Source organism: Littorina saxatilis, linkage group LG12 (assembly GCF_037325665.1).
Source record: "Littorina saxatilis isolate snail1 linkage group LG12, US_GU_Lsax_2.0, whole genome shotgun sequence".
Lineage (NCBI taxonomy): Eukaryota > Metazoa > Mollusca > Gastropoda > Littorinimorpha > Littorinidae > Littorina > Littorina saxatilis.
The window spans coordinates 72,734,024-72,761,635 of record NC_090256.1 but is presented as its reverse complement, the minus strand read 5'-3'; the positions used below and the strand labels follow the sequence as shown (position 1 = coordinate 72,761,635).

The 27,612-nt window shown below is 45.1% G+C and overlaps 1 protein-coding gene across 4 annotated transcripts in view; it reads right to left on the bottom strand.

Annotated features, from left to right (window-relative positions):
* The window catches only part of LOC138982738 (protein phosphatase 1 regulatory subunit 3B-like), a 47,753-nt gene that overhangs the window by 9,860 nt on the left and 10,281 nt on the right, over positions 1 to 27,612 (bottom strand). The window contains exon 1 of one of the 4 annotated variants that reach the window (XM_070356073.1): positions 19,446 to 19,902. The exons of 1 other annotated variant lie outside the window; for it this stretch is intronic. The gene's annotated coding sequence lies outside the window, so the exon portion shown is untranslated. Of the gene's footprint in view, positions 1 to 2,388; positions 2,525 to 9,697; positions 9,964 to 19,445; positions 19,903 to 27,612 lie in introns of those variants that run through there. 2 more of the 4 variants (XM_070356071.1, XM_070356070.1) reach the window with 2 other exon arrangements.

Sequence of the window (27,612 nt, the reverse complement as noted above, 5' to 3'; positions counted from 1 at the left end):
GGAAGAAAATACCATGGGACTGTCACATGTTTAGGAGGGCTGCGAAGAGAGAGAGAGAGAGAGAGAAGAGAGAGAGAGAGAGAGAGAGAGAGAGAGAGAGAGAGGTGGGATTGTGTTAGTGTTTAAAGAAATCTACAACTACAATCCTGCGGTAAACAGTTCAAACTTAAATGCTTCAACCTGACACTGTGGTCATAGTTCAAATGACAACGCAGGACTGAACCGTGAACGTATTGTTTATGAAAAAATTGACACAACATCCATTGCCCCAGCTAGTAACAGCGATACATCTCTTATTTGTAACTCTTATTATTAACTCTCTCTCTCCCTCCAGAGCTCTCTCACACACACACACCGTGTACGAGTCTTTTTTTTTTTTAAGTGACGCAATAATAATGGAACAAAGAATGACACGCCTGACACAGTGACAACGAATCTCACCATCACACAGATAATCCGTACTCGGTAATCCGCGAGTTGATGACAATGTCGAACCTTCCACTCAAAGTCGAAATGAGAAACGCCGAACGCTTAGTCAGCGAACTCTTATGTGAGAGATTAGACTACCAGCTCTGTGAATGTCCTAGTTATGGAAAAGTTCACATGATAACACGGACACTTTACAATCTGGATGCATAAAAACGAAGTTATTGCGTGAGTAGTTTTAACAGCTGACGCCGGTGTTTTTCCCTCCCGCCAATCGAAGGCAACATCTCACACTTGCTACAAAACTTGAATAATAATTACATGTCTGCCTAAGCAAAGTGGTAAAGAAGTATTACCTGCGGAGAACTGTCAAACGAACACTCCATACGATTCTGAACAGGAAGGAATTCAAAAACAGTGTTCACAGCCATGATTTGGCTTCAGCTAGGTCACAGATTGCCTCCCCCTGATGACCCCGTGGATGTCTATTTATAGCACTACCATAGCAAAGCACAGCTTGCACGTTTCCTCAAAACTTCGGTCAACAAACCATGGTAAGTTTTCCTCTCGTTCACCTGGCCGAACAAGGGCCAGCCTTCTTCATTCATCAAACAGAACAAACACAATGCTATCGTCGCCACAAGTCGAGCTGACCAGCACAGACACTGCTGTTGTCAGCGTTGGCCCACAAACCTCAAAATGTTCAGGGACAGGGGCTGGACACGTGTGGGGCCCTGCAAGGTATCGGTCAACAAACTTTGGGGAAGGTTGGACTGGTCAAAGAGGGGTGGTGGGGTGGTGGAAGGTATCGGTCAACAAACTTTGGGGAAGGTTGGACTGGTCAGAGAGGGGGGGTGGGGTGGTGGAAGAGGGGATCCACCAACAACCAAAAAAAGTCTCACTTTTCTGTCCAGTTGTCCAGAACAACGCTAAACTGACAGTAACATTTGACACGGATGGGCGGCTGGTAAATCTAAGCGAAAGGTTTGGGAATGAGTTGAGTGTCAGTCACCTAGTGTGGATACAACGCAAAATTGCTGACTTGGCGCTGACTTCAAAGACGTGTTCCTCTCTAAGCACGTTCAAATCCGATACATATCTGACCAACAATATATAATCCCGATCGTTTTACAGGTGAACAGGTCACCGTTGGTCAGCTTAACACTCAGTGAAGACCTAAAGACTCAGCCATAAATGTATCCCTTCAGCACGGACGGAATGTCCGAATGAACTGACTTGAATTGTTGGTTGAAGTTTCATCGGGCGTGAAAGCCAGTGACAGGCACACCGCCTCAACTGTTCCGGGACTATCCTAGTATCATTCATTACTACATGCGCAGAAAAATGGCAAGCCTAGCAGCCCGAGGCCAGCTAGTGGGTCGGAATTTCAACAATTGAAGGTTGTATTATCATGTTTGAGACAATAAAGGTGAATGCTGGATCCTCGTTCTAAATAAAACCAAAGTCCAGCAACTAAACAACCAGGAACTGACAAACTGGTTTGCTCGACCAGAGAGAGAGAGAGAGAGAGAGAGAGAGAGAGAGAGAGAGAGAGAGAGAGAGAGAGAGAGAGAGAGAGAGTTAAAGAGATCTTTAATACTGTTGTAACTATATAGAAGGTTTAGACACGGCTTAGTAATTAATACTACTGAAACACAAATATCAATTTATTCAGTCAGATCGATAGCAAAGCATACAGATCGATAGATCTTAAGTGTGCCATGTGTATGTGTTACAACGCCAGTATAATCATGGTGATCGTCACCACATTTTACGTGTTAAACAAAGATTTAACACGAAGGGTAAACGTAACGAGTCACGCTCGGTTTACAGCTGATCGCACCGGTCTAACCTGGTATGCCGCCTGGATGACGAAAGAGGCCGACATGACCGTTCGCAACGCGATCTCACTGAGAATAATACCATACGTGAATGGAGGAGGACCACAATACATACACTTACCTCTTGTGTTACCAGTTACACGAACAAAAGTAAAAATCCTTTCGGCACAGTGCTTGTAACGAAGCAGTCCTTATCCTTCCAACGAAACGTGCGATCTGCCAAACCACCTAACTTTCCCGAACAAGTACTTCCCACCCAAAGAGGTCAAGGGCCGCGACGTCATTGTTCACAAGGCTTCACGTGAAGAGGAAAACCGACCAATCAGGCAAGGGGGTGGCAACAAAAACAGCCGTCCCCAGCCAATCGGCTGCAAGGTCAGCGCATGACTCTCGCATGATAATCGTAACAAGGCAAACTGCAGGGGAGGCTGACGTTGTCAAAGGCAAGCATGTTCCTTGCTTGGATGTTAGCACGAGTGCACCTGTAAGTGTTGGACTGAGTCTATTCATATTCATGGAGACTGCATGCTCTTGATATGTTTGTTTTGTGATAACAGGTGTATGGTCTGGTTGCTTGCTTTGTGTTGATCAATCGAATAATAAATGTTCGCGCATGATAGACACTACCTTTACGGGGAATCCCCGAAGGTTTACCTCGTGTCCCCCCGCCCCCCTCCCCGTCTCTCTCTCTCTCTCTCTCTCTCTCTCTCTCTCTCTCTCTCTCTCATCGTGTCTCCGGGTAGTCACAGTTTACTGAACTGCTATACTGCTGTATAGCATTGGGCCTACATGATGCGAGAGTCAGTAGATCATATATATTATAACTAGAATGAATACCCGCTTCGCCGGGTAGCCGGCTTCGCCGGGAAGAAGTACTTAGAGCCGTACGCCGGCTTCGCCGGGTCCGAACAATGGACCCGCCAAGCTTAGGTCCCTCCCAGATTCGTGGAATGGGAACAGCACGAAAATGATTCAGTGGCCATAATGCCATTCCTGACCATATCGAGTCCCATCCTTGTCGACGAATGTAACCGTGTTAATCACCTTTGGAGGCGAACTCCACTCAAACAGGACTGAGCAAGTTAGAGCTTATCTCTAAGCCCTTTTGAACTGTTATGGCTTCTCAAAGGAAGGCCAGTACATAAATTTACACAAAAGCCGCCAGACCACATCACAAACAGAACTGAACAATGCACAGGTGTTGCTCACATAGAGACACACACACACACACACACACACAAACACAGAGAAGCCGTATCTATAGAGAGATAGATGACAGTGTATTTTTCGCGTGGCTATAAATTGATTCGACCTTTGCACTTTTACAGTGAGGATAATTTACGGGTCCAATTTACGTTCTGGACACTGCGGTGACCTTCTAAAAATAGTAACAGAACGCCGGGAATATCCGAAGATGCCCCCTAGTGCACCATACGAAGGAAGGGAGGTAAACGCTGAAAACATGGAGAAGATGAGAAGATAAGGAAGAGTTACTTATAATGGTGAAATGAACACAAAAACCAAATTCGGTTCAGCGCTGCGCGCTGAGAGCACGTGTTGAAATATCTCATCGATGATATTGTGTCCGGGGTGTAGCTGAATACGGTGTCCAAATTTGAAAAAGATCCACCGAGAACTTTGGCTTTGGTGTGTCGGTATGGGGGCCCGGGTAGCTGAGGTGGAACCAAAATAGCTGAGGTGGAACCAAAATCGGTTCAGCGCTGCGCGCTGAGAGCACGTGTTGAAATATCGACCAGGTTGTGTCGTGTCCCGGGTCTACCTGAATATGCCCACCAAATTTGAAGCAGATCCATCGAGAACTTTGGCCGTGCATCGCGAACTCACAGACAGACACACACACACACACACAGACAGACAGACAGACAGACACAAGTCGTATATATATATAGATATACACTAGATGATTACCCGCTTCGCCGGGTACCGGCTTCGCCGGGAAGAAGTAGAGCCGAATACCAGGCTGCGCCTGGGACCCGGCTTTGCCGGGTGTACGCCGGCTTTGCCGGCGCACGAAGGAAAGGAGATAAACGCGCAAAACACTGGAGACCTTCTAAAAATAGTAACGTGCAGTGACCTTCTAAAAATAGTAACGTAGTAACGGGAATATGGATTGACGCCACACGGAGGAAGGGAGATAATCGCGGCTGAAAACACTGGAGAAGATAAGGAAGAGTTACTGGTAGTGGATCCAGACCAAACAAGAAGGGCAAAGCCCATACGACTCACATGCTTGACCTTGACCTTTACATGACCTTGACCTTCAGCTAAACCTAGCAATGACATCATACACTAAGAACTGCTTTACACATTTTTCCTACCAAAATACATCCAAGGTCATGCAACACAAAGCTGTTAATTCAAGACATAGGAAGTACAATGGTGCTTATTGGCTCTTTCTACCATGAGATATGGTCACTTTTAGTGGTTCACTACCTTATTTTGGTCACATTTCATAAGGGTCAAAGTAACCTTGACCTTGATCATATGTGACCAAATGTGTCTCATGATGAAAGCATAACATGTGCCCCACATACTTTTTAAGTTTGAAACAGTTATCTTCCATAGTTCAGGGTCAAGGTCACTTCAAAATATGTATACAATCCAACTTTGAAGAGCTCCTGTGACCTTGACCTTAAAGCAAGGTAAACCAAACTGGTATCAAAAGATGGGGCTTACTTTGCCCTATATATCATATATAGGTGAGGTATTAAATCTCAAAAACTTCAGAGAAAATGGGAAAAATGGGAAAAATAGCTGTTTTTTAGACAACATTTATGGCCCCTGCGACCTTGACCTTGAAGCAAGGTCAAGATGCTATGTATGTTTTTTGGGGCCTTGTCATCATACACCATCTTGCCAAATTTGGTACTGATAGACTGAATAGTGTCCAAGAAATATCCAACGTTAAAGTTTTCCGGACGGACGGACGGACGGACGGACGGACGCCGGGACGGACGGACGGACGGACGACTCGGGTGAGTACATAGACTCACTTTTGCTTCGCATGTGAGTCAAAAAACCAAAATCGGTTCAGCGCGCACAGCGCTGCGCGCTGACAGCACGTGTTGAAATATCTCATCGACCAGGTTGTGTCCAGGGTGTACTTGAATATGATCACCAGATTTGAAACAGATCCATCGAGAACCTTGGCCGCGCATCGCGCACAGACACACAGACAGACAGACAGACACACAGACACTAGTCGTATATATATATATAGATAGATGTACCAGAATCAGGATTGAACGGGCATTTAAAAGCGGGACTGCATGATAATTGATATGAATACATGAATACAGGGACAGACACCGATGACTGTCGCGATATTGAGGGAAATCTGCTGTCAGTGTGTGTGTGTGTGTGTGTGTCACCGTCACTGCCGTGTCACAGTGTGTGTGTCAGTGTGTGTGTGTTAGTGTGTCAGTGTGTGTGTGTGTGTGTGTGCCACGGTGTGTCTGTCAGGTGTGTGTGTGTGTGTCAGTGTGTATGTTTCAAGTTAGTGTGTGTGTGTGTGCCACGGTGTGTGTGTGTGTGTATTAGTTTGGCCGTTGTGTTGTGTGATGTTGTGTTGTGTGGTGTTCAGTGTGCCTGCGTGCGTCAGAAACACTGCGTGTGGCACGTATACGGCAATTGGCCGGGATGACAGTTTCCTGGTCAGTCGGACGTGATGAAAAATGATTGTCAACATCAGTTCTGACTCAGATATTGGCCGGCACTAGTCAATTTCTCAGTAAACTTCAATATTACGCCACTATACTACAATCAGATTCTTGCGCGTGAACTCTATGACAACTATGTTAGGACACATGAGAAAGGCTTCCATCGATAGGTTATTGTCCAGTTTCACCTCCGCAATACTCCCTGAGGTTATTGTCCAGTTTCACCTCCGCGATACTCCCTGAGGTTATTGTCCGGTTTCACCTCCGCAATACTCCCTGAGTGTCGGCTTTGAATACGAAACATAAACTAAAAGTTACTCCGCGGTCAGCATCAAACATGTTGAATACATTTTGAAGTGTAACTATACAGTCCTCGAACGTCGTATACTCACTCGTACACACTGAGTAATCTCAGTGTTAATTGGCGCTAAGCTATATTTTCCCGGCAACGACTGGGATTCAGCACTGCACCAAACATTATGATCATAACGGCTTACATACCATTTTGATCAATAGTACCTCAAGTGCATAAAGAAGATGTAGTCTTGATAGTAATGATAGGCAAATAAACAGTGTCTGGCGGACGATCTGTTCAGTCAAACTTGAAACGGCTCAACCGCTCAATAACGGCACCTAAGCGCTTCGTGTTAAAACGTTCACTCCAAAATAATAGCCTCTACTTAGAAATACTGAATTGCAGTCAGTGAAAACCGCTCTATAACGGCTCCTAAGCGCTTTAAAACGTTCACTCCCCAAATAGCTTCTCTGCTTACAGCACTGAATTGTGAAAACCGCTCTTTATAACGGCTCCTAAGCGCTTTAAAACGTTCACTCCCCCAAATAGCTTCTCAATTTACAATACTAAGCAATACTGAATTGCCGGTGTAACACGAAATTTTTACTCCACAAAAAATTTACTCCGGAGTAAAACATGTCGTACGAAATTCTTACTCCGAGTACACCTTTCGTACGAGAAAAGAACTCCTCAAGGTACGAAAAAATGACTCCCTCCACGAAATTTTGACTCCCCAAATTTTGACTTCCAGTAAAAATCTCGTACGCGAAAATAGGATGCAGGCGAAAGGATAATGCCAATAATTATGTGATCTCGCGCCAACAAATGTCGCGCTACCCACCGGGCCTCCACCCCTTCCACCACCAAGACTAACACCCCTAACTAACACAGGGGAGTAAAAGTTGCGTACACCTGGCGTGGGCAGTAAATTGCTCGTGTTAGGGTGGACTAAGTTATTCTTTATTCATTCGTCAGGGGAGTAACATTTTCGACCGAAATGTTGACTCGGAACACACCTGTCGTTGGAAGTAATTTTCTCAGTCGTGTTATGGGGGAGTATTTTGTTCGTAAAGGGAGTAACATTTTCGTACGAAATTTTACTCCGGAGTAAAAATCTCGTGGGAGTAATTTTCTCGTGTTACACCGGGAAAACCGCTCTGTAACGGCTCATAAGCGCTTTAAAACGTTCACCCCAATTACCTTCTCTACTTCAGTTCAAGACTGAATTAAGAAATCAGCATTGCGTGACGAACGGCGATTTATCAGTTTCACACTTGAAGAAGTAACTGAACCGCAAAACACTGGCAACTGTGACAGCCGGATTGGCGTAATACCCCCAGACGTTACGCATGAATAAATAAGGCTATTTAATTGTGCAGAGCGCCACGATACTAGGTGCCAGATCTATAGCCGTGTGAGCGTTACTGATTGACCGTATCTGTTCTCTCGGCCTCGGATCGCCTGGCGGTCACGTTTTACGTTTTAAAGGCTTCACGCCAACGTGAAAGGGTACTGGTGCAATAAACTCATGCAGTTTTATGGGCAACACTGAGGTTGATTTAACTGAGGAAGGGTGGAGAGACAAGTGATGGTGGGATTTATAATGCAAGGTGTGTGAGTGTGTGTGCGTGTGCGTGTGCGTGTGTGTGTGTGTGTGTGCGCGTGCGCGCGCGCCTAACTTGTGTTTTATACTCAAACATATATTCAGTTCTCAATTATACGTACTCATATTTTATAACTTTGGGATTTAACCTGCATAAGCAAAGGCCACTACATTTAAATAAAACTTAAAGTGAAGGATTAATGGGTGTCTCGCCCGCCTTTGAAAACTGCATTAATACAGCAGGTTTAGTAAGAAATGGCCTGTATTGCAATCTGTCAAATTGCCAATCCTATCAAATTATTGAACGATTATTGAAAGAGTCAGGCACACAATTAAAATTCACAAAGCGAATATATTTCGTCATAAATGCATGTTAACTAATGGCATCATGTTTCCATACAATTGCAAAGTCCAACAGCTATAGTCAACTTGAATCCAGTCTATAACTAGCCCATGCGTTCTGTGACACAGAATTTATCCTGTATTAATAGCTTTACTTGTACCATGATGCTCCCAACATGCACAATGCATTCTGTAAGATGGAATGGCCAGGCATTGGATTGGATTGGATAAGATTTACAGTCCAGTGAGGTTACCCTCATGGAAATTCGGGCTGCTTTCTCCCCGGGGAAAGCGAGCTGCCATACATACGGCGCTACCCATATTTTTTTTTCCTGCATGCGTGTATTCATGTTTCCTGAGACTTAATGCCGTGTGAGATGGAATTTTTTTACTTTATTCCAAGTCCCACGGGTATTTGATGGACATTTTTATCTATGCCTATACAATTTTGCCAGGAAAGACCCTTTTGTCAATCGTGGGATCTTTAACGTGCACACCCCAATGTAGTGTACACGAAGGGACCTCGGTTTTTCGTCTCATCCGAAAGACTAGCACTTGAACCCACCACCTAGGTTAGGAAAGGGGGGAGAAAATTGCGGTCTGACCCAGGCCTGAACACGCAACCTCTCGCTTCCGAGCGCAAGTGCGTTACCACTCGGCCACCCAGTCCTCATTGTTTAACATAGAATGCATGGTATAGCATGGAATGCATTCTGTGGCTAAAAAACTAAACCAAAACAACAACAAATTTAAAACCCATTTTATAACCTCATGTAAGCTATGCGCGTTATGTACAGCGATGTGCGATGCGGTAAATACTGATGGAGTAGGACGGTTTTTTATGCTATAATACAACTACGACGGTACAGGATGTGTTGCAGCGCACAAGTAATATCATACGATGTGAAGTGGTCGGTAGGGATGATCGTGACCAGAACTGAGGTGCGGCCCATCACTCGCTCAGTCCGTGTATGCATGCAGACAGCCTGGACTGAGCTAATAATAATCACCTCATATCACAGAACAGAACAGCAAAGCGGATCATATATCACACATTAATCGCGATAGTCTACATTTAATTTTTTGTCAGATCGTAACATTTCGGGAACCAAGACGGCTGAGAAGTATGTCGACGTGACGTTGCATTTATCTCGACAGTCCAGTCTGTGAGTCACGACAAGCAGCTGTACATTCTTTTTATTCCCCCCCCCCCCCCCACCACCCACCACCCACCACCCAATGACACACTCTTCAAATACCAGGCATGTGCTTTTCAAAGAATTTTCATATACAATTAATATGCTCCCTGGCGTATGGATTCCTACCAAACCTTGCATTTCAGCTTGCAGTATGGTCAGTCTTGGCCACGATATGAAACTGGAAGTTACGGCGGAGAAAGGACAATCCGTCGGTGGTCAGAACGCAGTTTTCCTTTCCAAGGCAACTTGTTTAGTCACTCAAGACAACGTTAACGAAACAACTGATAACGAAATACAACGTCCAAACTCACCTTCGTGATTATCACCGCAACAAATCGAATGTTGGATTTATTTCAGCACCGCAAATGTCTGGCACCAGACCAAACCTGAAATAACCTTGTCTGTAGTTCCACGGTATTGCCAAGTTCGAACTGATATCCCTAAGTCGCAATTCCAGAATTATGGACAAGCTTGAAACCTCTGTATCCCAGATTTATCACAGCAGACAGTTGAAATCCTGCAAGTCTCTCAGTATCCCAGAATCACAACAAAAAGCTCAAAACTGAATATCCATATATCGACGACAATTCGGCTATTCAATTCCAGAGCTTGTCACGACTAAGGCCTCGGTCTGTTCCTTCTGTTTTCGACTGGAGACAGCCAGTAAATGCAGAGGCGGGCTAGCCGCTGAAGCAACTTGATGCAACGCGTGGGGCAGGGAGGTTGTTACTGATTTCATCGATCGAGCCCGGCGTCGCTGCTCAAGTTATAGGCATGACTCAGTTCCGATGGCGCGGCCTGGATACTGCTGCTCACTCAAGTCTCGGGAGCACGCGACTTCCATTGATCGGTTGTCCCTTTTTTGTTGTCACTGGGGCTGAGTTAACTGCACCAGCAGCAAACTTGCCAACAGCGCAGTAAAAGGGTGATGATCAGTTTTGACGCTTACCCCGAGCAAGATATTATATTCCCGAAGTCAGCACTGTCATGAAAAACCAATGTCATGCAAGACAGCACTGTCATGAAAAGCCTGTCAGTCAGTTTACACACAACACTTTCACAAGTCAGCTGGCAAAAGAGAAGCAAGCAAAACAGCAATGATCGCAGCCCCTTGTTGACCCCTGAATGTAAGTGTGTGTGTGTGCGTGTGATAAGCTTTTATTCTCGCGTGCGTAGCTGTCACTGCCTCCTCGGCCAATGACCCCACAAGAAAATTGGTTGATTAAAATCAACATGGCCGAAGCAATGTTTTCATAAAAGAAGCGGTATTGTACGGGCACATGTTGAATTTGGGTTACATGTGTTGCAGAGTATTTGAAAATCCGTAGGCATAAAAACATGCAAAGAAGAGTGATAGGTCCCTGTTGTGAATATAGTCAAGTAGATAAATTGATTACTTATGTTTCACACTAGTTTTGCTGTTACAGCAGTCCCTCTCATGAACGGACACCCTTGGGCCAGTGCAAACCTGTCCGTACATTGCAGGTGGCCGGTCACGGGAGAGCCCCCCCCCTCCCCATCACACACACTCAGGCACACTGACGGACTGACTGAGTCTTTGCTACTGGTGAACGAGCTCTACTTGTTCTAAAACAACAAGGTCAAACTACTACAACTTATAACTGAAAGGAAAAAAAATGTCCTGTAAAAATGACGTTAAATCAACGGTGTCAGAAAAAGAGAGATAAAATAAATCCTCAAATTCCTGAGGATACAGGCACCCCATGAAAGCAGCCACGAACATACTTACAGAGGCACACATGCTTGTGCAGATACTTTGCAAAAATATGAATTGAAAACCTGCATATGTGGTAATTTCTTTTTTTGTGTGTGGCTTTATTGAATACTTCAGGCAGTGACTTTTCCCTGTCCAGTTTTCTCTTTCGTCTCTCTTACCCCTCGCTTACCCACCCCCACCCCCTTACCCTACACTCCCTTTACCCAGCCCCGACAGCACATATTTCTAATCTGCAAGGCAGAGTAAACATTTTAAGGAAGACTACTCCTCTTCAATTATATCCAGAGATCTTCCAGCTGTCTCCACTATAAGCCAAGTGGTCGAGTCTTATACCCCCTTTCCACACAACCGTTCGGCTAGGTCCCGTTCCCGTACCGACCAAGGAACGGTGCGGGCACGTGAGGGATCGGGACAGAACCGCAATGAACGTAACTGATCGTTAACGGAACTGCTTTGAACGGTAGGGTCGGTAGGGACGGCTGAGTTCGGGCTGCATGTTCAAATTTTTAGCCGTTCCCCTCCCGATCAGAATGAACGGTAATGGAACCTCAACCCATCGGTAACGGAACGCTTGGATCGTTAAAGGAACTTAAAACAACGGTAACGCAACGGTAGCGCTCTCACGCACTGAGTTGTCATACCCGCATTCCACACATCCGTTCTAGGTCCCGTTCCCTTACCGACGGACCAAGGACGGCTGCCACTATGGTCAGACGCTGCTGAAAGATGCCAAAAAACGGCCGTTTGCGCAGCGTTCCATTGTTGTGGCAGCAGTCCTTGGTTGGTACGGGAACGGGACAAAGAACGGTTGTGTGGAATGGGGGTATAACTTTTGACACCGACAAACTGAAGAATGAACAGATCTATGAGGTAACCGTCTCAATGGTCCAGGCTCAGGAAACAAAGAGTATATATGGCCTGGGGCGATTGTAGCTTCCCTTCTTCGTGTCCGATAGACAAGGACAATAAATAGTAGAGCATAGTGCAATTTCATGTTGGCATCTTCTCCACTGAAAGCTATAACCCAAAGACTGAAGACCAAAGTGCTTTACCCCACTTCTGACCCGAATCACCCCCTCCTGCTGGGTTCACGTGCACTCAAGTTAACCTCTGCTTTGACCTGTGTGCCAGGAGTCGGATGAGAGAGAGAGAGAGAGAGAGAGAGAGAGAGAGAGAGACACACACACACACACACATAGACAGAGACAGACATAGAAAGACAGAAGCGGAGAGACTCAGAGGGAGACACAGACAAAGACATACATACAGAGAGAGAGAGAGAGAGAGAGAGAGAGAGAAAAAAACAACTGTAACTGATCTCGTGAGAACGGTAACAAACGAGACATGTCACCTCTCCGAATGCATTCCAATAGATGACCGCTCCTGCGGCCATCAATAATTTGCTATGGCTGACTGTGCAAACGAGTATGTAATCATTGTTGTAAGCTTTGCGTTGCTTTGTCGGCTTTGCTTTGCTGCCTGTCGCGCACGGCTGGAGAGTTCACTGTTGTGAGACAAAACCATACCGGTGAGCCTTACATTCTTAGGTTGATATGATGTGAATTGCAGACCTGTTATCACAACAGACAACGATCGTAGATCTCCGAACGTTCTTCAGAAAAGAAGAACCAAACCTACTTCTGGCCTTATCGATGTAAACTACACAGAAACAATTGCTGGTTTACACTAACCTTACCAACAGAGAGTAACATCATTATTCCGACTTGTGGTTTTATGTTAGTTCCATCAGAAAAGTCCCTTGAGTGGAGAAGTGGGGTTCAGGTCATGCGTAAAAAGAAAGTCAGGCTGCGTCGAAAGTCACGAAAAGAACACATCCTTTGCATAATGGTATATTTTATACCAAGCACATGCCTCTCGCAACGGTATGCACTGACACCCCGACCCGTTGTGTCTTGCTTTTAGTGCGGAGGTCAGATAATTTTGCCGCTTTCTCAAGTTATTACTCTAAATTTAATCCCTTCTCCGTATTGGAAATCACAGCTCGATGTCCTCTTGTACGATGCTGAACAGCGCGCGCGCGCGCGCGCGTGTGTGTGTCAGTGTGTGCGTGTGTGCGTGTGTGCGTGCGTGCGTGTGTGCGTGCGTGCGTGCGTGCGTGCTTGTGTATTTTATTTCACATCGCAACAGAACTTTGTATAATCATAATTAAGCGATTGTAAACGGTACCCTATTGTGTAACTTTTCGTTTTCTCTCTTTCATTTTCCCCCTCTCGAATCTTTGAAGCGATCGACGACCTTTAGAAACCCATGCCGAACAACAGCAAATGCGGAGGAATTGTTTTCTCCAACCCTTCTACGTCACTTCCGATCACCATCCGGGGCTTGAACGCCACAACATCCGCTTCCGGCCAAGCAAAAGATACGCCCCCAATTCGTGTAAACCTACGTGTTTTGTTTTTTTAACTTTCAGACTACGTGACAAAACTTGTAACGACAACAGTACCAGCGGTGTGAATAGTTTTTTTTTTCAGTCTGGAGTTTCTTCCAGACGGCCATGAGCAGCAAACACAATCGTTTGCAACCCCAACGACGTGTTGATCATGCGCACTGCCACTCAGTGCGCCGCCTGCCAGTGTTGGTTTGAGCCAGAAAAAGCTCATGGCAATGTTCCCAAACCGGCATGGGCGCACTTGAATCTTTGGTCAATGGCGTCTGTTCAGTTTAACAACGCCTACGCCTGACGTCTATTCACTGGTATTGGACAATGAAAGAGGTATGAGAAATTAAATTCAAACAAGCTCCATATGATGTGTACTCATTGGAAGTCGCAAGAAAGGTAAAGCAGATGTAAAACCGGTATACAAGTGTTCTAGCATGCATTTGTGGAAGGCCATTGCGTGTTTCTTGATCAACAACAACAACAACAACTTGCAAAGAGAGAGAGAGAGAGAGAGAGAGAGAGAGAGAGAGAGAGAGAGAGAGAGAGAGAGAGAGAGAGAGAGAGAGAGAGAGAGAGAGAGAGTGGGACACAGACAATGACACTCTCATTCGCAAAAAACAATGCAACAGGTGTCCCAAGTCAAAGGCATGCAGAGAACTATCCAATATTAACCAACAGACCGGAACAAAACACCGTTCTTTTCCAGTAAAATTGACACTCCAAAGTCTGCTAACTGCCCAGGAATGGCTTCAGCAACGTAAATACAACGCCCGCATTCCCCAGACCACAATCCCCACATCAGGGGCAACACAACAACCCGGCCTCACAACCACCCTTAACCTTTCAGCCCACCCTTACTCCTCCACAACCTTCCTCCATTCCATGCTTCCAAGGACTCATCCTATACCTGAATCTTAACCTTTTGTTGTCTGACTAACAACACATTTACGCACACCCAAACACGAGGGTGGCAGTGTCTGTTTCTGCCAAGTACTGCAGCCTCTTCACGTGCATGTGCATGCGATGATCGTGCTGTTTGGTATTCAGTACTGATTGGTGGAAGACAACTGAAACTCAACATCCATTCCATATGCGACCTTAGACCAGAATGATTACCAATCGTGAATAAGCCACGACTGATCAACAAGGGCGGAATTAAAGACGCGAAAGATCATGGCTGATTGTACAGGTGAGCAGGTGTCTACCATCGTTGGGTGTTTCATCCACATGTCGCCCAGATCCCCGGCCCGTATCTTCTAGACCCTTTACTAGTTCAACTTGAATCAGCAAGGTTGCCCGTACAGTACTGCATGATACATGTAGCTGAATATTCATTTTCATAGTCGTTTACTCGTACAACAGAAAAAAAGCCATTTTTGTTCTCACTCGTTCAGTGGTTAGCGCGTTGGGTGTGATTCCAAAGTTAGTGTTAGGGTTAAGCAATAAGAGTTAGGTCAGAGCCTTTGGACAGCAAGTTTTATTCGGTGACATCGTGGACAAATGACATGAAGGTGCAGGAACACAGTGAACTATCGAACCGGAGTCAAATCAAATCAAATATCAAATCAAATCAAATCAAATCAATTTTATTATCCGGCATGATGTTCGGTTATACAGACTCGTAATGCATGCTCTCAAAGCTGTTGGCTTTGAAAGTGACCCGACTTACAGCGCAATTAACCAGCAACGAAGTATATAATCTACCTTGTAAGCTGACTTGCACATTCCGAAAAGACTGAGAATCTCATTGACCTCGAGAAGGGAAGGGCATCAGCAAGGCAGAGAACAAAAGAAATTATTGCGTCGAGTCATTCGGTTGAGAGTATTGGGCCACACAAAATCGTGAAACGTCGTTTCCACAAGACATACTGGCTTGGTAAGGGAAAACTGACACTGTTTTTGGACAGGTGAAAGTCGTTGTTGGTTGGTTCAACAGTGCATTGTTTCAGTCTCACAGCGTACAGACAGGGACATGACCCAAAACAAGGCCGGTGTAACACGAGAAAATGACTCCCACGAAATTTTTACTCCGGAGTAAAAATTTCGTACGAAAATGTTACTCCCTTTACGAAAAAAACACTCCCCCATTCCACGAGAAAATTACTCCCCAAGAAAGGTGAGTTCCGAGTAAACATTTCGTACAAAAGTGTAACTCCCCAGACGAATAAATAACGAATACATTACTTCAAGTTAACACGAGAAATTTAACTTCCCATGCCTTGTCCCCTGTTAGTCTTGGTGGTGGAAGGGGTGGAGGGAGGGTAGCGCACATTCGTTTGCGCGAGATCACATATACTGTTCAAAAAAAGAAACGCATAGCTTGTAATATTTGGTTAATTTAGTTATATGGCAACAAGGATATCCACCAAACTGCAGAAAATGTTTATCTGGTCGTCGACCTTTCGTCCATTGCCACAAGTGAGCTCTGCACGTGACGCATGCGTTATCAGTGGCTACAATGTCAAAATTGCTCATTTGGCATGACCACTCGTCATGCTTCAGTGTAATCTCGTGAAACTCGGGGAATATTGAGCTCTCACCATGTCTTCCAAAACCCATAAAAGCGGATTGTTCGCCACAAAGAAATCAGACGACAATTCAGCGACGAAAGATGGCCCGATTGAGCAGAGAAGACCGCCAAATTGCATTGGGTCGTTTACAAGCAGGCCAAAGTCAAAGTGCAATCGCCAGGCACTTCCACGTGTCCCAGAGCACCATCAGTAGACTGTGGGTCAGGTTTCAAGCCACTGGCTCCGTTGCTGACTTGCCACGAGCGGGAAGACCAAGGGCGACAACTGCTGCTCACGACCGCTTCATACGGCTCCGCCACCTCCGGAATCGTTTCCTGTCGGCCTCATCTTCTGTCCAGGCTCTCCCCGGGCCACACCGATTATCGGACCAGACCGTGCGGAACCGCCTGCATGAAGCTGGTTTGAGAGCTCGCAGACCTCACAGAGGAGCTGTCCTCACCCGCCGCCATCGCCAGAACCGAGTGCAGTGGGGCAACCAGCACCTTCGCTGGACCGTCCGGAATCACTGGAGACACGTGTGGTTCAGCGACGAGTCCTACTTCCTGCTCCAGCGACATGATGGTCGGAGGAGGGTCTACCGGAGAGTAAACGAACGTTACGCGCCCAACTGTGTGGATGAGGCACCCGTTCATGGTGGTGGAGGCGTCATGGTGTGGGGGGCGATCAATATCGCTGGAAGGAGCACCCTGGTGCACGTCCAAGGGCGCATAACTGCCCAGCGATACGTGGAGGAAATTCTGCGCCCACACGCCCTTCCTCTTCTGGCTGACCAGGATGCCATATTCCAGCAGGACAACGCTCGCCCGCACACAGCACGACTCACCACCCAGTTCCTCACCGACCACCATGTCTAGGTGCTTCCCTGGCCATCCATGTCGCCAGACATGAACCCGATAGAACACCTCTGGGATGAATTGGACAGACGTGTGCGCAGGCGAGAAGAAGCGCCGGCAAATCACCGCGATCTATTGCAGGCACTTCAGGAGGAGTGGGACACCATCCCACAGCAAGATATCCGGCATCTGATCCAGTCCATGCACAGAAGGTGCCGGGCAGTTGTTGCTGCTCAAGGCAGTCACACCCCCTACTGACTTGACAGCCTCGGCACCCAATCGTATTGATTGACTGATTGATTTGAAGATGCAAATGAACTGTGTGTGCATTCAACTGTGTCCATACCAAATTTCAAACAAATAATCTAAATATTGGATTTTCTGTTAATTTTTTCGAAAAATAAAACAAATTTGGCAAGTAGCAACTATGCGTTTCTTTTTTTGAACAGTATATATTGGCATTATCCCTTCGCCCGCATCCCATTTTCGCGTACGAGAATTTTACTGGAAGTAAATTTAAAAACAAGTCGCGTAAGGCAAAAATACAACATTTAGTCAAGCTGTCGTACTCACAGAATGAAACTGAACGCACTGCATTTTTTTTCTCACCAAGACCGTATACTCGTAGCATCGTCAGTCCACCGCTCGTGGCAAAGGCAGTGAAATTGACTAGCCAGAATAGCGCGGTAGTGGTTGCGCTGAGCAGGATAGCACGCTTTTCTGTATCTCTGTTCATTTTAACTTTCTGAATCTGAGACCGGCACGGTTGGCCTAGTGGTAAGGCGTCCGCCCCGTGATCGGGAGGTCGTGGGTTCGAGCCCCGGCCGGGTCATACCTAAGACTTTAAAATTGGCAATCTAGTGGCTGCTCCGCCTGGCGTCTGGCATTATGGGGTTAGTGCTAGGACTGGTTGGTCCGGTGTCAGAATAATGTGACTGGGTGAGACATGAAGCCTGTGCTGCGACTTCTGTCTTGTGTGTGGCGCACGTTAAATGTCAAAGCAGCACCGCCCTGATATGGCCCTTCGTGGTCGGCTGGGCGTTAAGCAAACAAACAAACTGAATCTGAGCTTGTTTTTAATTAAAATATATCATATCTATATGTTTTTGGAATCAGGAACCGACAAGAAATAAGATGAAATTGTTTTTAAAGGGATTCCGGACATTTAATTTAATTTTTAGTTTAATTTTCAGAGCTAATTTTTAATCCAAATATGACATATTTATATGTTTTTGGAATCAGAAAATGGTGACGAATAAGATGACACTATTTTTTGATCGTTTTATAAAAAATAATTTAAACTACAAATTTCAGATTTTTAATGACCAAAATCATTCATTAGTTTTTAAGCCTTCAAGCTGAAATGCAATACCATAGTCTTCGTCGAAGATTGCTTGACCAAAATTTCAATCCATCTGACTGAAAAATGAGGGCGTGACAGTGCGGCCTCAACTTGTACAAACACCGGGTCAAAGACATTTATCCAAACAAAGAAAAAAACGTCCGGGGATATTATAGTTTATACCCAGGAACTCTCATGTCAAATTTTATGAATATCGGTTCAGTAGTTTTCTCTGAATCGATGTATACACACACACAAACAAACACACACACACACACACACACACACACACACATACATACATACACACACACACACACACACATCACGACCCTCGTCTCGATTCCCCGTCTATGTTAAAACATTTAGTCAAAACTTGACTAAATGTAAAAATGGGGAGTACAAATTTCGTGGAGGGAGTCATTTTTTCGTGCCTTGGGGAGTTCTTTTCTCGTACGAAAGGTGTACTCGGAGTAAGAATTTCGTACGAAAATTTTACTCCGGAGTAAATTTTTCGTGGAGTAAAAATTTCGTGTTACACCGAGACGATGAGAGAATAGTGGCAGATCAGAGCTACCTGATGACTAAACACCAGTATCGACGACGTGGGGTGTGGTGAACATTTTTCGAGGAAAACAAAACCCACATGAACAATAATGCTTGAAGTTGTGTACGTGTGTGAGCCAATGCTTGGAAGGGAATCGACAGGTCATGCATCAGTCGCATTAGGTGATGACACTGCACTGACTCAGTCACTAAACCTGAATGGTCAGATCATATGTATCAGTGACTGTGGTCAGTCTGGTTTGTGTTTGTGTGTGTGTGTGTGTGTGTGTGTGTGTGTGTGTGTGTGTGTGTGTGTGCTTGCGTATGTGTGTGTGTGTTTGTGTGTTGTCTTGATGGCTCATTTATCATATTTAAGAGAGAATTAGACACAGAGAGAGAAAGTGTGTGTGTGTGTGCATGTGTGCGTGCGTGCTTGTGTGTGTGTGTGAGTGTGTGTGAGTGTCCTTGCTTCACGTGCACACGTACGTACTCAGACGACCCCATTAATTCTCTGGTGCTTTTGCCTCTAGAACATGACCCCAAAACTGTAGCAGCAGTCTTCCGCTGCAGAACAATGCGCTACATTCGGTGGGCGACACAAACAATGAAACAACCACACCAACCGGGAGGGTTAAAACCAACAAAAGAGGGATCAAGATGTCACTAACCTTCGCAGTAAACACACGGTCACAATGCAAGTCGACATCATGTGCCTCAACCCTTGCTACAGCTGGTAGGCACGCGCTGCTATCATCAAAGCCTGACGCCCTTCTCTCGACTTGTTGAATCCCCCAAAATCAATGATGCTATTCCGTAAACCTTGTGCATTGAGACCCAAGAAACAGGAACACATTTGGTCGTCTTGCTCTCAAGGAAATCCGGCAAACTAAAGTCTACTAGATCTAAGCCCGCATTGCATCTTCACTTCGATTTTGATGTTGCACACGTCCTCAACATCAAAATCCTTGACATTGGGTCAAGAAATGATCGATGATTTTGGCGAAAGGTCTATGAGACTCTACGAATGATGCCTCGTTCTGCAAAGCCACTGCACACACTCGACGCAAAGGAGCGTGGTTGCGAATAAAGCAAATCACTTGACAAGTGTCTTGAGATTATCATCGGAAGACCTGATATTTTTGGACTTCCTGTGCAGTCCGGAATTTGCGTCATTTCTTACATCGATGACGTATGGTCTAAACATGACGTAATAGACTGGATAAGGATTACGCCTAGTCAGTTTTGTCTTCAAAACGCCCAAGACCACTTATATAATTATTTTCTTTCTTTCTGTCCTTAGCTGGTTTAGCTTTTGTGGTGGTATGCCTTCAAAGAAAATGCCAGCAAAGTGAATCCATCATCTGTTCTATCTTCCACATGCTCATTTTTGTCACAGGCAGGTATATTCACGACTTGTATTAGGGTTTGGGACTTAGCGAAAGGATGGCCGCCATTATTAGTCTCGGCTTTCCAATTTTTAAGACAAAGGGACGTAATCGCTTCTCTTGTTTTTCTAACTTCGCTGAAAGTACGTCGCTGTCTCTGCGGTAAGATTAATCGGAAAGGGTGAAACATGTTTCCCACGCGGTTTAGCAGGGACGTTTCACCAAGATTTGACGTGTGCAAAGTGAGTCAGAGTGGCTGCAGCAGCTGGGTTACGTCGCACGGGGGTTCTGTCCCGTGCTTATCTGTCTTTCAAAGCAAGCCATGGTGTGGTAAAGTTTCCACGTGTTTTATCCACGTGTTTTCTAACCCGGAGTTCTGGTTCACCCAGCAAATCGTATGGCCTTCACATTGTCATTGTGGCAGTTAATTATGTTGGGTCACGGGGTCCTGCAAGTCGTGAATAAGGTAAAATATTGGCCGTGCCCCCATGCCCCCCACCCCCTCATCTCTCTCCCCTCCCTCTCTCTCTCTCTCTCTCTGTAACTCCCCCCCCCTCTCTCTCTCTCTGTCTCTGTAACTCCCCCCTCTCTCTCCCTCTCTCTCTCTCTGTAACTCCCCCCCTCTCTCTCTCTCTCTCTCTCTCTCTCTCTCTCTCTCTCTCTCGCATTGGCATTTTGTACTGGAGATAATTATTATTGACATTTTTTTAATTTTGCTTTTTCGAGGGGGGGGGGGGGGGGGGGGTCGCATTGCTTTTGAAAATAGAGTTGCACAATTGCACATACTAATGTTGGTGCACAAAGAGAGTCCCAGTTTAATTACGGATGACACGCATGCCCTCGGGGCAGTTTACAGAAAAGGGTGCATGACGCATTTCACACAGGGAACATTACGAATCGTGAAGATTGGTATGATTTTAATCTGTAGATAGTGTCTGTTGCATGAACATGAGCTAGTTCAACGCCGCCGCTGACATATGGCATGGGACCAAAAAGATACACTTTCTGCTATCTTCTATTTTTTGGAAAGGCTATAGACTATAGTTCCTGCCTGAAATAATTATGTTACAATCACGCGCGCACGCGCGCACGTACGCACACACTCACGCACGCACACACACTATAGTTCCTGCCTGAAATATATTAAAATCACACACGCACGCACACACTCACGCACGCATGCACGCACACTGCACACACACACACACACACACACACACACACACACACACACACACACACACACACACACACAATGTACAAACTAAATTGGGAGAATTTGTATATAATTGCTTCAAAAAAAAAAAAAAAAAAAAAGAAATCATTTGGTTATTAATCTTCCCGTGTCTTATAAACACTACGTTTCATGACAATAAAGTTTATTCGTATTCGTATTCACACACAAACACACACACACACACACACACACACACACACACACACACACACACACACACACACACACACACACATTATCTACGACCATGATCTTAATTTTCACGTCGGTTATGGAAGACCCCTTATTTCATACATAAAGCATGCTGTTTCTTTGATCGTTGTCACAACGGTGAATTTAGGAGGTCTGCGTTTTCTGGCGATTAGACGGGGCGCTAATGACCTAAACAAATCAACCTGAGTTGAAAATCCCATTTCTTATACTTGAAAACTTATCATTTTGGAGTTAGTCATGGGACACAATATATCCTTCATCAAAGCACAGGATATCAAAATAACATATTAAACCATTTTCATAGCTGAAAGCTGTTGAATTGCATACATAATATGCTCGACTGTGATCTGCTGAGATCACACAAGTCAGCTGATGCTGGCAGATCGAAGACAGCCCACAGGTGTGAGTAAGGAGAGTGACTAATGCATGTTGGTGTGCTGATCGAGCTTCTGTTTCCTTGACCTTTGAGGCTACATCTGGCGTTGTTTGAAAACATACGAGCCAAAACCAATACCTCAGCAATACTGCAGTTATATCGCCAATATAAGTATCTTAACCATACATAATCTGCTACTAATCTCAGAAAAAAAATCATCACCATCGTCGTCGTCGTCATCATCATCATCATCATCATCAATCATCAATCATCAATCATCATCATCATCATCATCAATATTATGACAAAAAAATAAATTGACAAATAGCTCACCAGGAACGGAACGAGGGACTGACGTGGAGGTTGGACTGAGGATGGACATCGCTGCACCCCCCCACCACCACTGACCCCCCCCCCCCCCACCACCACCACCACCACCCCCTCGCCCTCCCCCTCTCGCATAATAATAGACTACTTATTCCGAAAATAACTCTGTCGCGTTTGCAAAGGTTGTAAAAGAGTGGATGCCCTTGCTTATTTACTGGAACAAACATTGGAGGGGCCCGTTTCTAGCGAGGGGTGTGTCCGAAACACGGGGACAGGAGCACGTGTAAAGCTATTTGTCCGAGGAAAGGCAAGGGCATTCACTCTTTCACAACCCATACAAACCCAACGGAGTTATTTCCTGAAAAGCGTGTATTATTATGTATATTGTATATTCCCCAGTTAATTCGTAGATTGAACATCTTCGCACACATATGCCACGTGTCTTGTTCGGTGTTGTAGACCTTGTGAACCGTGTAGGCAGGTGCAAAACAAGGGTATCCCATCCACCCACCCGTACATTCCCCTCCCCAGTCCTGGCCTTTCTACACCAGAGCGGAAAACAGGTAAAAAGCGGCGGATCGTTCGTATGGTGGCCTACTAGTGCCAAATGAAATACAGTGCGCGGCTCACCCACCTGTTAGGCCGAACACCGATTTCAGACACACCCCGTCCCCCACCCCCACCCTCAACCCCTTCTTAAGACTTTAAACATGCTGCCAGAGCACCAAACGTGTTCATTACCATGGAAACAATAATTGTCAGAGAACACTCTCTTCCTTGTGGTTCACACGTCAGGAGGCAGAAATCTTCAATTGTAATTATCTGGCAAGACGGACATAATCCAGCAGAGTGTTCTCAGTGCTGCAATGCATGCCAAACTCACTTTTCGGTTTGCAATATTTATCGTTGCTTAACTTTTGGGAAGCATACGATCATAGGCTAACGCAAAAAAATAGTCTGACGTGTAAAAGTTCGGTAATTTGTGTAGTGTTAATTGTAATTATCAATGACAATGACAAAGATTTCTTCGACCCTAGTAATTATCACTTTTGGCAGTAGCATGTAGTTATACATTAGTCCGTAGACCGATTTCCGAGTCAGCAGCCAGAAACACAACCCGCTCAATGTCGCCATTGGCAACCAGAAAGATCATGATGCGCTTCCCAAAATATCCTGAAGTGACTGCTCAATCCGAAAATACCTTTACTTGTTTTTCACTGGCGGTATTTTGTCACGAGGCATCAACCTGATTAGGATGTGTTTGTCAATCTTCTGGGGAAGAGAGAAGTTTGAAATGGGAGTGGTCGTTTTATGTGTGTGTGTGTGTGTGTGTGTGTGTGTGTGTGTGTGCGTGTACCTGTTTGTGTGTGAGTGTGTGTGTGCGTTTGTGTGTACCTGTGTGTGTGTGTGTGTGTGTGTGTGTGTGTGTGTGTGTGTGTGTGTGTGTGTATTTGTGTGTTTGTGTGTGTGCGTTTGTCTGTACATGTGTGTGTGTGTGTGTGTGTGTGTCCGTCCGTGCGTGCGTGCGTGCGTGCGTGTGTGTGTAATTCCATTGACTGTTAAGTTGAAGAAGACCCCTAGCGCAGTTAAATTTGTTCGATTCATTTGTTCAAAAGGCCGTTTACTCCCTCAAAATAGCATTCTCATCTTACACATGTAATTAGCCGACGGTGACCCTTTTTCTTAGAACTGCAACATTCATATTCACAGTGTGAAATGAAATTATTTTCAATTGTCAGGAAATTCCACCCAAAACAGGCCCCTATGACAACGATATAATAACAGACGAAAACGAGGTGGGGGGAGGGGGGGTGTGTGGGGGACAGGGGAGGGGGGTGTGTGAGGGACAGGGGAGGGGGTGTGTGGGGGACAGGGGAGGGGGGTGTGTGGGGGCGGGGGCGGGTCATTACTACGGGCTAAACGGAAATTCGGACTTCTCTCGTCATTTTTGGATATTTGAATGTCTCACAGTTTATTCACAGCCATCCTTTTTCCCAATTGACATCTCTAGTGTTATTATTGGTTAACTCTGAAGAAAACAACCCCACCAACACAAACATCTAAAGAAACAAGCACACACATATTTGATACAATGCTGATACTAACACTAATGGCAATTTTTAATTAGCTTGTGTCCTCTGTTGCTATTTTATCTCTTGCTGAAAAGCCAAACATATCTTGTTATTGAGCAGAAGCAGCTCTTGGCGAGGTATGCAAAGTGTATGTCAATTGACGTCAAGTCAGCATCACATACCCTGAAAGGTATATTGCATTTAAACCATATTTATCATGAACTTTGTTCTGTACAGTTGCCTTGTGTGTTTCCATAAAGGCTGATTCATATCTCATTTCTAATTTGCAAAAGTGTTGGAGAAAACCCTTGGGGAATCGCCCCTGAAGAGATTTCTCTGACCATCCCCAAAACAACTTTACTCTTCTGAGAAGCTTTCACAGATTGACGTAAAATTCACCTATAGGGTTGTTGAACGAAGCGATAAATAAAGGAAAAGTTCGTCTTTCCCCCGCCAAGCTCGGTGACATTTTAAAAAGTAAAGTGGAGCAAGCTCGATCTCAAAGCAGTCACACTTTAGCCCACCGTTGCTGAACTTCTGATACACATGTAGTACCAAACTTTGCTCAAGCTTTACCGCATTTCTAAATGCAGCGGCACTCACTGATCAAGCCATTTTACAAAGCGGTATTCCGTTGCAAATACAACTTGCTGCTCTCAAAAAAAGGAAGAAAAAAACCCACCTTCAACGGCCACTCTAGCTGTTACCGCAACTAGTGAAACCAAGTCTTGCTTTACAGTTGTCTGGGGAAAAAATCAAACAAAATATCAACCGGTATGCATGCCCGGTTACCTATTTCATTGCCAGTCTGGTATATTAAGAATCCTTTTTACCGCTAGAATACTCAAAATTTCCGGTCAAGCCGATTCCTGGGTACACGAACCTGCTTCGAGAGGACACCCTTAGAATTAACCAAACATGTCCCCACACTTCAAAAGTCACATCAAGGCAAGCAGATTTGACTTGTTTCCACAGACAAAGGAAGACAGGATTGTGTCCTTTGCTAAGATGTGTCCTCTCATCGTTAGGGCCGTATTGTGCAGGTACCGAGGTTTATGCAGCACTTGCTTTTTTCACAGCTCATAAATTTACCTCCGTGTCAGGGAACTAAAGTAATCTCGGGCTATACCTTGCCGAGAGGGTTGAATCTTATAGCTTTGTAATTGAGCACATGGAGCAACACAAAAATCAACAGAAAAAAGAGCTTTGAAACCCGATCTGTGGAGATCAGCATTATTTTCATTTCTGTAGAACACCCGCAGGTGCCAGCAATTCATCACGCCACAAGTGATTGCGTGATTGCGTGATTGTATTGCTTATCGATTGCCTGCCAGCCCCATCCTCAACTCGGGTCAAAATGAGTTCGGCTCATTCTCTCCCTGACAGGATGCCTTGAGTTCCCTGTCTGGCAAGGAAACCGATTTTTTTCTCTCACATATTTAGAGCTTTTTGTAATGTATTATTGATATAAGCAGATTCGCGATCGTCGATAATGATTTTTCAAAGGAATTGATATGTAAGATAGTTTCAAGCGAGCTATTTTTCGCGGCTGTATTTACTGTGCAAACAACTCTAAATATGGCAAAAGTGTCACGTGATAATCAACCGTTTGGTTTCGGCGTTCACTGGAGCAGACGATTTTTTCTGTATCCAGTTGACAGTGATGAAACCATATTACGGTCTCCTTCCGGCAGCAGTCCCAAAATTTCGACTTGTTTTGACCTTAGAACGATGTCTTTATCATAACTGTGAAGAACAGAACGGAGATCACTGTCGAAGTCGGCCAATCTGGAATCATTTTCGTCTCGCGAACACTGATCTCAAATTTAGATCAGTGCTCGCGAAAACCATATGGGAGATAACTCTGTATTTTTGTTTTGATAGATTCGCGTAGGACTGTAGCGTCCGGTCAGGGGAGAGAATGAGCCGAACTCATTTTGACCTGAGTTCAGGATGTGCCAGATTGACATAGTGCAAGAGTAAGGGGGGGGGGGGGGGAGGTGTTGGTATCACTCTTTGGGCGTTAATTTTCACATTAATTAAATGTGTGTGTGTGTGTGTGTGCGTGTGTGTGTGTGTGTGTGTGTGTGTGTGTGTGTGTGTGTGTGTGTGTGTGTGTGTGTGTGTGTGTGAGAGAGAGAGAGAGAGAGTGTGTGAGAGAGAGAGAGAGAGCGAGAGAGAGAGAGAGAGAGAGAGAGAGAGAGAGAGAGAGAGAGAGAGAGAGAGAGAGAGAGAGAGAGAGAGAGAGAGAGAGAGAGAGAGAGAGAGAGAGAGAGAACACTTTTACCATTACACGGACACACGTTAACAAACGTGAGTAAAAAGTACCACGCAAAATCAAACATCAAATTTATTTTCACCAGGAATCTTGATAATCATGTACTTTGATTGTCAAAAGTAAGATCTGAGTAAAAAAGGGAAGTAACTATTTGTTCAAGAAGCGGCACATACACATAAAACAGACGGATAACTTTTGTAAATTTTGCATGAATAACGTTTTTACAAACGTGCGTCCAAAAATACCACAAAAAAGCAAAATTGTACATGTGCATGTACTATAGTCAGCAATCTGGTTATATTGTGCCACGCAGTGTCGTGCGAGTAACTGAGACATGTGAGAGGGTGCAGACAAAGGCTCAGTCTTGTGTCCTCGATGGCATCAGCAATCCGATTTGTGAGACAAAAAAGGCTCTTGGAATCCGATTATGCGGATCACATGCTAGCTGTCGTGTATGTGTGTGTGTGCCGGTGTGTGTGTGTGTGTGTGTGTGCGTGCGTGCGTACCGTCGTGCCGTCCGTGCGTGCGTACGTGCGAGCGCGTTTGTGTGTGTGTGTGTGTGTGTGTGTGTGTGTGTGTGTGTGTGTGCCGGTGTGTGTGTGTGTGTGTGTGTGATTATATCAAGTTCGATCCAGCTTGTGTACTTTGATTTTAAATTGGATATTACAATTCTGTAACAGGTTATCGCTTTTTTGCGCTTTAATTTTAATTTGAAGGGTATTGAAATGTTTTGTTTTTTCACGATACAACCCCAGTTATCTATGCAGCTAAAAACGTTCTTCTGTGATAGTCGATGTTCGGAAATAACTCTTTCGGGATATTCGAGGTTGTGAAAGAGTGAGTACTCTTGCTTTTACTGAGTCTAATTTCCCCAAGTGGATAGTATAGGTCAAGCACTAGCGAGGGGTGTGTCTGAAACAGGCGGACAAAGAGCACGGTTGGAAGGT